A 10000-nucleotide genomic window follows, 5' to 3' on the forward strand; every position below is an offset into this window, starting at 1 on the left:
CTAGGTGGTAGGTGTTCAGTCCCACAGTCTGGGCAGTAGGTGTTCAGTCGAGGAGTCTAGGCAGTAGGTGTTCAGTCGCACAGTCTAGTCAGTAGGTGCTCAGTCCCACAGTCTAGGCAGTAGGTGCTCAGTCCCACAGTCTAGGCAGTAGGTGCTCAGTCCAACAGTCTAGGCAGTAGGTGTTCAGTCGAACAGTCTAAGCAGTAGGTGTTCAGTCCCTCAGTCTAGGCAGAAGGTGTTCAGTCCCTCATTCTAGACAGTAGGTGTTCAGTCCCACAGTCTAGACAGTAGGTGTTCAGTCACTCAGTCTAGGCAGTAGGTGTTCAGTCCCTCAGTCTAGACAGTAGGTGTTCAATCCCTCAGTCTAGGCAGTAGGTGTTCAGTCACTCAGTCTAGGCAATAGGTGTTCAGTCCCACAGTCTAGGCAGTAGGTGTTCAGTCCCTAAGTCTAGGCAATAGGTGTTCAGTCCCACAGTCTAGGCAATAGATGTTCAGTCCCTAAGTCTAGGCAGTAGGTGCTCAGTCCCACAGTCTAGGCAGTAGGTGCTCAGTCCCACAGTCTAGGCAGTAGGTGCTCAGTCCAACAGTCTAGGCAGTAGGTGTTCAGTCGAACAGTCTAAGCAGTAGGTGTTCAGTCCCTCAGTCTAGGCAGAAGGTGTTCAGTCCCTCAGTCTAGGCAGTAGGTGTTCAGTCCCTCAGTCTAGACAGTAGGTGTTCAATCCCTCAGTCTAGGCAGTAGGTGTTCAGTCACTCAGTCTAGGCAATAGGTGTTCAGTCCCACAGTCTAGGCAGTAGGTGTTCAGTCCCTAAGTCTAGGCAGTAGGTGTTCAGTCCCACAGTCTAGGCAGAAGGTGTTCAGTCCCACAGTCTAGGCAGTAGGTGTTCAGTCCCTCAGTCTAGACAGTAGGTATTCAGTCCCTCAGTCTAGGCAGTAGGTGTTCAGTCCCTCAGTCTAGGCAGTAGGTGTTCAGTCCCTCAGTCTAGACAGTAGGTGTTCAGTCCCACAGTCTAGGCAGTAGGTGTTCAGTCCCACATTCTAGGCAGTAGGTGTTCAGTCCCTCAGTCTAGGCAGTAGGTGTTCAGTTCCTCAATCTAGGCAGTAGGTGTTTAGTCCCACAGTCTAGGCAGTAGGTGTTCAGTCTAACAGTCTAGTCAGTAGGTGTTCAGTCCCACAGTCTAGGCAGCAGGTGTTCAGTCCCTCAGTCTAGGCAGTAGGTGTTCAGTCCCTCAGTTTAGGCAGTAGGTGTTCAGTCCCTCAGTCTAGGCAGTAGGTGTTCAGTCCCACAGTCTAGGCAGTAGGTGCTTAGTCCCACAGTCTAGGCAGTAGGTGCTCAGTCCCACAGTCTAGGCAGTAGGTGTTCAGTCCCTCAGTCTAGGCAGTAGGTGTTTAGTCCCACAGTCTAGGCAGTAGGTGTTCAGTCTAACAGTCTAGTCAGTAGGTGTTCAGTCCCACAGTCTAGGCAGTAGGTGTTCAGTCCCTCAGTCTAGGCAGTAGGTGTTCAGTCCCTCAGTTTAGGCAGTAGGTGTTCAGTCCCTCAGTCTAGGTAGTAGGTGTTCAGTCCCACAGTCTGGGCAGTAGGTGTTCAGTCCCTCAGTCTAGGGCACTCTAGGCAGTAGGTGTTCAGTCCCACAGTCTAGGCAGTAGGTGCTTAGTCCCACAGTCTAGGCAGTAGGTGCTCAGTCCCACAGTCTAGGCAGAAGGTGTTCAGTCCCACAGTCTAGGCAGTAGGTGTTAAGTCCCTCAGTCTAGGCAGTATGTGTTCAGTCCCTCAGTCTAGGCAGTAGGTGTTCAGTCCCACAGTCTAGGCAGTTGGTGTTCAGTCCCTCAGTCTAGGAAGTAGGTGTTTAGTCCCTCAGTCTAGGCAGTAGGTGTTCAGTCCCTCAGTCTAGGCAGTAGGTGTTCAGTCCCTCAGTCTAGACAGTAGGTATTCAGTCCCTCAGTCTAGGCAGTAGGTGTTCAGTCCCTCAGTCTAGGCAGTAGGTGTTCAGTCCCTCAGTCTAGACAGTAGGTGTTCAGTCCCACAGTCTAGGCAGTAGGTGTTCAGTCCCACATTCTAGGCAGTAGGTATTCAGTCCCTCAGTCTAGGCAGTAGGTGTTCAGTTCCTCAATCTAGGCAGTAGGTGTTTAGTCCCACAGTCTAGGCAGTAGGTGTTCAGTCTAACAGTCTAGTCAGTAGGTGTTCAGTCCCACAGTCTAGGCATTAGGTGTTCAGTCCCTCAGTCTAGGCAGTAGGTGTTCAGTCCCTCAGTTTAGGCAGTAGGTGTTCAGTCCCTCAGTCTAGGCAGTAGGTGTTCAGTCCCTCAGTCTAGGCAGTAGGTGTTCAGTCCCTCAGTCTAGGTAGTAGGTGTTCAGTCCCACAGTCTGGGCAGTAGGTGTTCAGTCCCTCAGTCTAGGGCACTCTAGGCAGTAGGTGTTCAGTCCCACAGTCTAGGCAGTAGGTGCTTAGTCCCACAGTCTAGGCAGTAGGTGCTCAGTCCCACAGTCTAGGCAGAAGGTGTTCAGTCCCACAGTCTAGGCAGTAGGTGTTAAGTCCCTCAGTCTAGGCAGTAGGTGTTCAGTCCCTCAGTCTAGGCAGTAGGTGTTCAGTCCCACAGTCTAGGCAGTTGGTGTTCAGTCCCTCAGTCTAGGAAGTAGGTGTTTAGTCCCTCAGTCTAGGCAGTAGGTGTTCAGTCCCTCAGTCTAGGCAGTAGTTGTTAAGTCCCTCAGTCTAGGCAGTAGGTGTTCAGTCCCACAGTCTAGGCAGTAGGTGTTCAGTCCCTCAGTCTAGGCAGTAGGTGTTCAGTTCCTCAGTCTAGGCAGTAGGTGTTCAGTCCTTCAGTCTAGGCAGTAGGTGTTCAATTCCTCAGTCTAGGCAGTAGGTGTTCAGTCCTTCAGTCTAGGCAGTAGGTGTTCAGTCCCTCAGTCTAGGCAGTAGGTGTTCAGTCCTTCAGTCTAGGCAGTAGGTGTTCAGTCCTTCAGTCTAGGCAGTAGGTGTTCAGTCCTTCAGTCTTGATAAAGAATGCGTCATTCTGATGTATTGCCATTCATAAATTCTGGAGTTTAGACTGCGTGACATCTGGCTAATATTTTGCTGCAGCCATCGCAGACACTGGTGTACACAACACTGGTGTAGCACACAACACTGGTGTAGTACACAACACTGGTGTAGTACACAACACTGGTGTAGCACACAACACTGGTGTAGTACACAACACTGGTGTAGCACACAACACTGGTGTAGCACACAACACTGGTGTAGCACACAACACTGGTGTAGTACACAACACTGGTGTAGTACACAACACTGGTGTAGTACACAACACTGGTGTAGCACACAACACTGGTGTAGCACACAACACTGGTGTAGTACACAACACTGGTGTAGTACACAACACTGGTGTAGTACACAACACTGGTGTAGCACACAACACTGGTGTAGTACACAACACTGGTGTAGTACACAACACTGGTGTAGTACACAACACTGGTGTAGCACACAACACTGGTGTAGTACACAACACTGGTGTACACAACACTGGTGTACACAACACTGGTGTAGTACACAACACTGGTGTACACAACACTGGTGTAGTACACAACACTGGTGTACACAACACTGGTGTAGTACACAACACTGGTGTACACAACACTGGTGTAGTACACAACACTGGTGTAGTACACAACACTGGTGTACACAACACTGGTGTAGTACACAACACTGGTGTACACAACACTGGTGTAGTACACAACACTGGTGTACACAACACTGGTGTAGTACACAACACTGGTGTAGTACACAACACTGGTGTAGTACACAACACTGGTGTAGTACACAACACTGGTGTACACAACACTGGTGTAGTACACAACACTGGTGTAGTACACAACACTGGTGTAGCACACAACACTGGTGTACACAACACTGGTGTAGTACACAACACTGGTGTACACAACTCTGGTGTAGTACACAACACTGGTATAGTACACAACACTGGTGTAGCACACAACACTGGTGTAGTACACAACACTGGTGTACACAACACTGGTGTAGTACACAACACTGGTGTAGTACACAACACTGGTGTAGCACACAACACTGGTGTACACAACACTGGTGTAGTACACAACACTGGTGTAGCACACAACACTGGTGTAGTACACAACACTGGTGTAGCACACAACACTGGTGTAGTACACAACACTGGTGTAGCACACAACACTGGTGTAGCACACAACACTGGTGTAGCACACAACACTGGTGTACACAACACTGGTGTAGTACACAACACTGGTGTACACAACACTGGTGTAGTACACAACACTGGTGTACACAACACTGGTGTAGTACACAACACTGGTGTAGCACACAACACTGGTGTAGTACACAACACTGGTGTAGCACACAACACTGGTGTAGTACACAACACTGGTGTAGCACACAACACTGGTGTAGCACACAACACTGGTGTAGCACACAACACTGGTGTACACAACACTGGTGTAGTACACAACACTGGTGTACACAACACTGGTGTAGTACACAACACTGGTGTAGTACACAACACTGGTGTAGCACGCAACACTGGTGTAGAACACAACACTGGTGTACACAACACTGGTGTAGTACACAACACTGGTGTAGCACACAACACTGGTGTAGCACACAACACTGGTGTACACAACACTGGTGTAGTACACAACACTGGTGTAGCACACAACACTGGTGTAGTACACAACACTGGTGTAGCACACAACTCTGGTGTAGTACACAACACTGGTGTAGCACACAACACTGGTGTAGCACACAACACTGGTGTAGCACACAACACTGGTGTACACAACACTGGTGTAGTACACAACACTGGTGTACACAACACTGGTGTAGTACACAACACTGGTGTACACAACACTGGTGTAGTACACAACACTGGTGTAGCACACAACACTGGTGTAGTACACAACACTGGTGTAGCACACAACACTGGTGTAGTACACAACACTGGTGTAGCACACAACACTGGTGTAGCACACAACACTGGTGTAGCACACAACACTGGTGTTCACAACACTGGTGTAGTACACAACACTGGTGTACACAACACTGGTGTAGTACACAACACTGGTGTAGTACACAACACTGGTGTAGCACACAACACTGGTGTAGTACACAACACTGGTGTACACAACACTGGTGTAGTACACAACACTGGTGTAGTACACAACACTGGTGTAGCACACAACACTGGTGTAGTACACAACACTGGTGTACACAACACTGGTGTAGTACACAACACTGGTGTAGCACACAACACTGGTGTAGCACACAACACTGGTGTACACAACACTGGTGTAGTACACAACACTGGTGTAGAACACAACACTGGTGTAGTACACAACACTGGTGTAGTACACAGCACTGCTGTAGTAGACAACATTGGTGTAGTACACAACACTGGGGTAGTACACAACACTGGTGTAGTACACAACACTGGTGTAGTACACAACACTGGTGTAGCACACAACACTGGTGTAGTACACAACACTGGTGTAGCACACAACACTGGTGTAGTACACAACACTGGTGTAGCACACAACACTGGTGTAGCACACAACACTGGTGTAGCACACAACACTGGTGTACACAACACTGGTGTAGTACACAACACTGGTGTACACAACACTGGTGTAGTACACAACACTGGTGTAGTACACAACACTGGTGTAGCACACAACACTGGTGTAGTACACAACACTGGTGTACACAACACTGGTGTAGTACACAACACTGGTGTAGCACACAACACTGGTGTAGCACACAACACTGGTGTACACAACACTGGTGTAGCACACAACACTGGTGTAGTACACAACACTGGTGTAGCACACAACACTGGTGTACACAACACTGGTGTAGTACACAACACTGGTGTAGTACACAACACTGGTGTAGCACACAACACTGGTTTAGTACACAACACTGGTGTAGTACACAACACTGGTGTAGCACACAACACTGGTGTAGTACACAACACTGGTGTAGCACACAACACTGGTGTAGTACACAACACTGGTGTAGCACACAACACTGGTGTAGTACACAACACTGGTGTAGTACACAACACTGGTGTAGCACACAACACTGGTGTAGTACACAACACTGGTGTAGCACACAACACTGGTGTAGTACACAACACTGGTGTAGTACATAACACTGGTGTAGTACACAACACTGGTGTAGTACACAACACTGGTGTAGTACACAACACTGGTGTAGAACACAACACTGGTGTAGTACACAACACTGGTGTAGTACACAGCACTGCTGTAGTAGACAACATTGGTGTAGTACACAACACTGGGGTAGTACACAACACTGGTGTAGTACACAACACTGGTGTAGTACACAACACTGGTGTAGCACACAACACTGGTGTAGTACACAACACTGGTGTAGTACACAACACTGGTGTTGCACACAACACTGGTGTAGTACACAACACTGGTGTAGTACACAACACTGGTGTAGTACACAACACTGGTGTAGTACACAACACTGGTGTAGAACACAACACTGGTGTAGTACACAACACTGGTGTAGTACACAGCACTGTTGTAGTAGACAACATTGGTGTAGTACACAACACTGGGGTAGTACACAACACTGGTGTAGTACACAACACTGGTGTAGTACACAACACTGGTGCAGAACACAACACTGGTGTAGTACACAACACTGGTGTAGTACTCAACACTGGTGTAGAACACAACACTGGTGTAGTACACAACACTGGTGTAGCACACAACACTGGTGAAGTACACAACACTGGTGTAGCACACAATACTGGTGTAGTACACAACACTGGTGTACACAACACTGGTGTAGTACACAACACTGGTGTAGCACACAACACTGGTGTAGTACACAACACTGGTGTACACAACACTGGTGTAGTACACAACACTGGTGTAGTACACAACACTGGTGTGCACAACACTGGTGTATCACACAACACTGGTGTAGTACACAACACTGGTGTAGCACACAGCACTGGTGTAGCACACAACACTGGTGTAGCACACAACACTGGTGTACACTACACTGGTGTAGTACACAACACTTGTGTAGCACACAACACTGGCGTACACAACACTGGTGTAGCACACAACACTGGTGTAGTACACGACACTGGCGTAGTACACAACACTGGTGTAGCACACAACACTGGTGTAGTACACAACACTGGTGTGGCACACAACACTGGTGTAGTACACAACACTGGTGTAGTACACAACACTGGTGTAACACACAACACTGGTGTAGCACACAACACTGGTGTAGTACACAACACTGGTTTAGTACACAACACTGGTGTAGCACACAACACTGGTGTAGTACACAACACTGGTGTTGTACACAACACTGGTGTAGTACACAACACTGGTTTAGTACACAACACTGGTGTAGCACACAACACTGGTGTAGCACACAATACTGGTGTAGTATACAACACTGGTGTAGTACCCAACACTGGTGTAGCACACAACACTGGTTTAACACACAGCACTGGTGTAACACACAACACTGGTGTAGCACACAACACTGGTGTAACACACAACGCTGGTGTAGCACACAACACTGGTGTAGCACACAACACTGGTGTAGCACACAACACTGGTGTAGTACACAACACTGGTGTAGCACACAACACTGGTGTGGCACGCAACACTGGTGTGGCACACAACACTGGTGTAGCACACAACACTGGTGTAGTACACAACACTGGTGTAGTACACAGCACTGCTGTAGTAGACAACATTGGTGTAGTACACAACACTGGGGTAGTACACAACACTGGTGTAGTACACAACACTGGTGTAGTACACAACACTGGTGTAGCACACAACACTGGTGTAGTACACAACACTGGTGTAGTACACAACACTGGTGTTGCACACAACACTGGTGTAGTACACAACACTGGTGTAGTACACAACACTGGTGTAGTACACAACACTGGTGTAGTACACAACACTGGTGTAGAACACAACACTGGTGTAGTACACAACACTGGTGTAGTACACAGCACTGTTGTAGTAGACAACATTGGTGTAGTACACAACACTGGGGTAGTACACAACACTGGTGTAGTACACAACACTGGTGTAGTACACAACACTGGTGCAGAACACAACACTGGTGTAGTACACAACACTGGTGTAGTACTCAACACTGGTGTAGAACACAACACTGGTGTAGTACACAACACTGGTGTAGCACACAACACTGGTGAAGTACACAACACTGGTGTAGCACACAATACTGGTGTAGTACACAACACTGGTGTACACAACACTGGTGTAGTACACAACACTGGTGTAGCACACAACACTGGTGTAGTACACAACACTGGTGTACACAACACTGGTGTAGTACACAACACTGGTGTAGTACACAACACTGGTGTGCACAACACTGGTGTATCACACAACACTGGTGTAGTACACAACACTGGTGTAGCACACAGCACTGGTGTAGCACACAACACTGGTGTAGCACACAACACTGGTGTACACTACACTGGTGTAGTACACAACACTTGTGTAGCACACAACACTGGCGTACACAACACTGGTGTAGCACACAACACTGGTGTAGTACACGACACTGGCGTAGTACACAACACTGGTGTAGCACACAACACTGGTGTAGTACACAACACTGGTGTGGCACACAACACTGGTGTAGTACACAACACTGGTGTAGTACACAACACTGGTGTAACACACAACACTGGTGTAGCACACAACACTGGTGTAGTACACAACACTGGTTTAGTACACAACACTGGTGTAGCACACAACACTGGTGTAGTACACAACACTGGTGTTGTACACAACACTGGTGTAGTACACAACACTGGTTTAGTACACAACACTGGTGTAGCACACAACACTGGTGTAGCACACAATACTGGTGTAGTATACAACACTGGTGTAGTACACAACACTGGTGTAGCACACAACACTGGTTTAACACACAGCACTGGTGTAACACACAACACTGGTGTAGCACACAACACTGGTGTAACACACAACGCTGGTGTAGCACACAACACTGGTGTAGCACACAACACTGGTGTAGCACACAACACTGGTGTAGTACACAACACTGGTGTAGCACACAACACTGGTGTGGCACGCAACACTGGTGTGGCACACAACACTGGTGTAGCACACAACACTGGTGTAGCACACAACACTGGTGTAGCACACAACACTGGTGTAGCACACAACACTGGTGTAGCACACAACACTGGTGTAGCACACAACACTGGTGTAGCACACAACACTGGTGTGGCACACAACACTGGTGTAGCACACAACACTGGTGTAACACACAACACTGGTGTAGTACACAACACTGGTGTAGCTCACAACACTGGTGTAACACACAACACTGGTGTAGTACGCAACACTGGTGTAGCACACAACACTGGTGTAACACACAACACTGGTGTAGTACACAACACTGGTGTAGCACACAACACTGGTGTAACACACAACATTGGTGTAGCACACAACACTGGTGTAGCACACAACACTGGTGTAGCACACAACACTGGTGTAGCACACAACACTGGTGTAGCACACAACACTGGTGTAGCACACAACACTGGTGTAGCACACAACAATGGTGTAGCACACAACACTGGTGTAGCACACAACACTGGTGTAGCACACAACACTGGTGTAGCACACAACACTGGTGTAGTACACGACTCTGGTGTAGCACACAACACTGGTGTAGTACACAACACTGGTGTGGCACACAACACTTGTGTAGTACACAACACTGGTGTAGTACACAACACTGGTGTGGCACACAACACTTGTGTAGTACACAACACTGGTGTAGTACACAACACTGGTGTAACACACAACAATGGTGTAGCACACAACACTGGTGTAGTACACAACACTGGTGTAGTACACAACACTGGTGTAGTACACAACACTGGT

The sequence above is a fragment of the Cherax quadricarinatus genome, chromosome 25 (assembly GCF_038502225.1).
Source record: "Cherax quadricarinatus isolate ZL_2023a chromosome 25, ASM3850222v1, whole genome shotgun sequence".
Lineage (NCBI taxonomy): Eukaryota > Metazoa > Arthropoda > Malacostraca > Decapoda > Parastacidae > Cherax > Cherax quadricarinatus.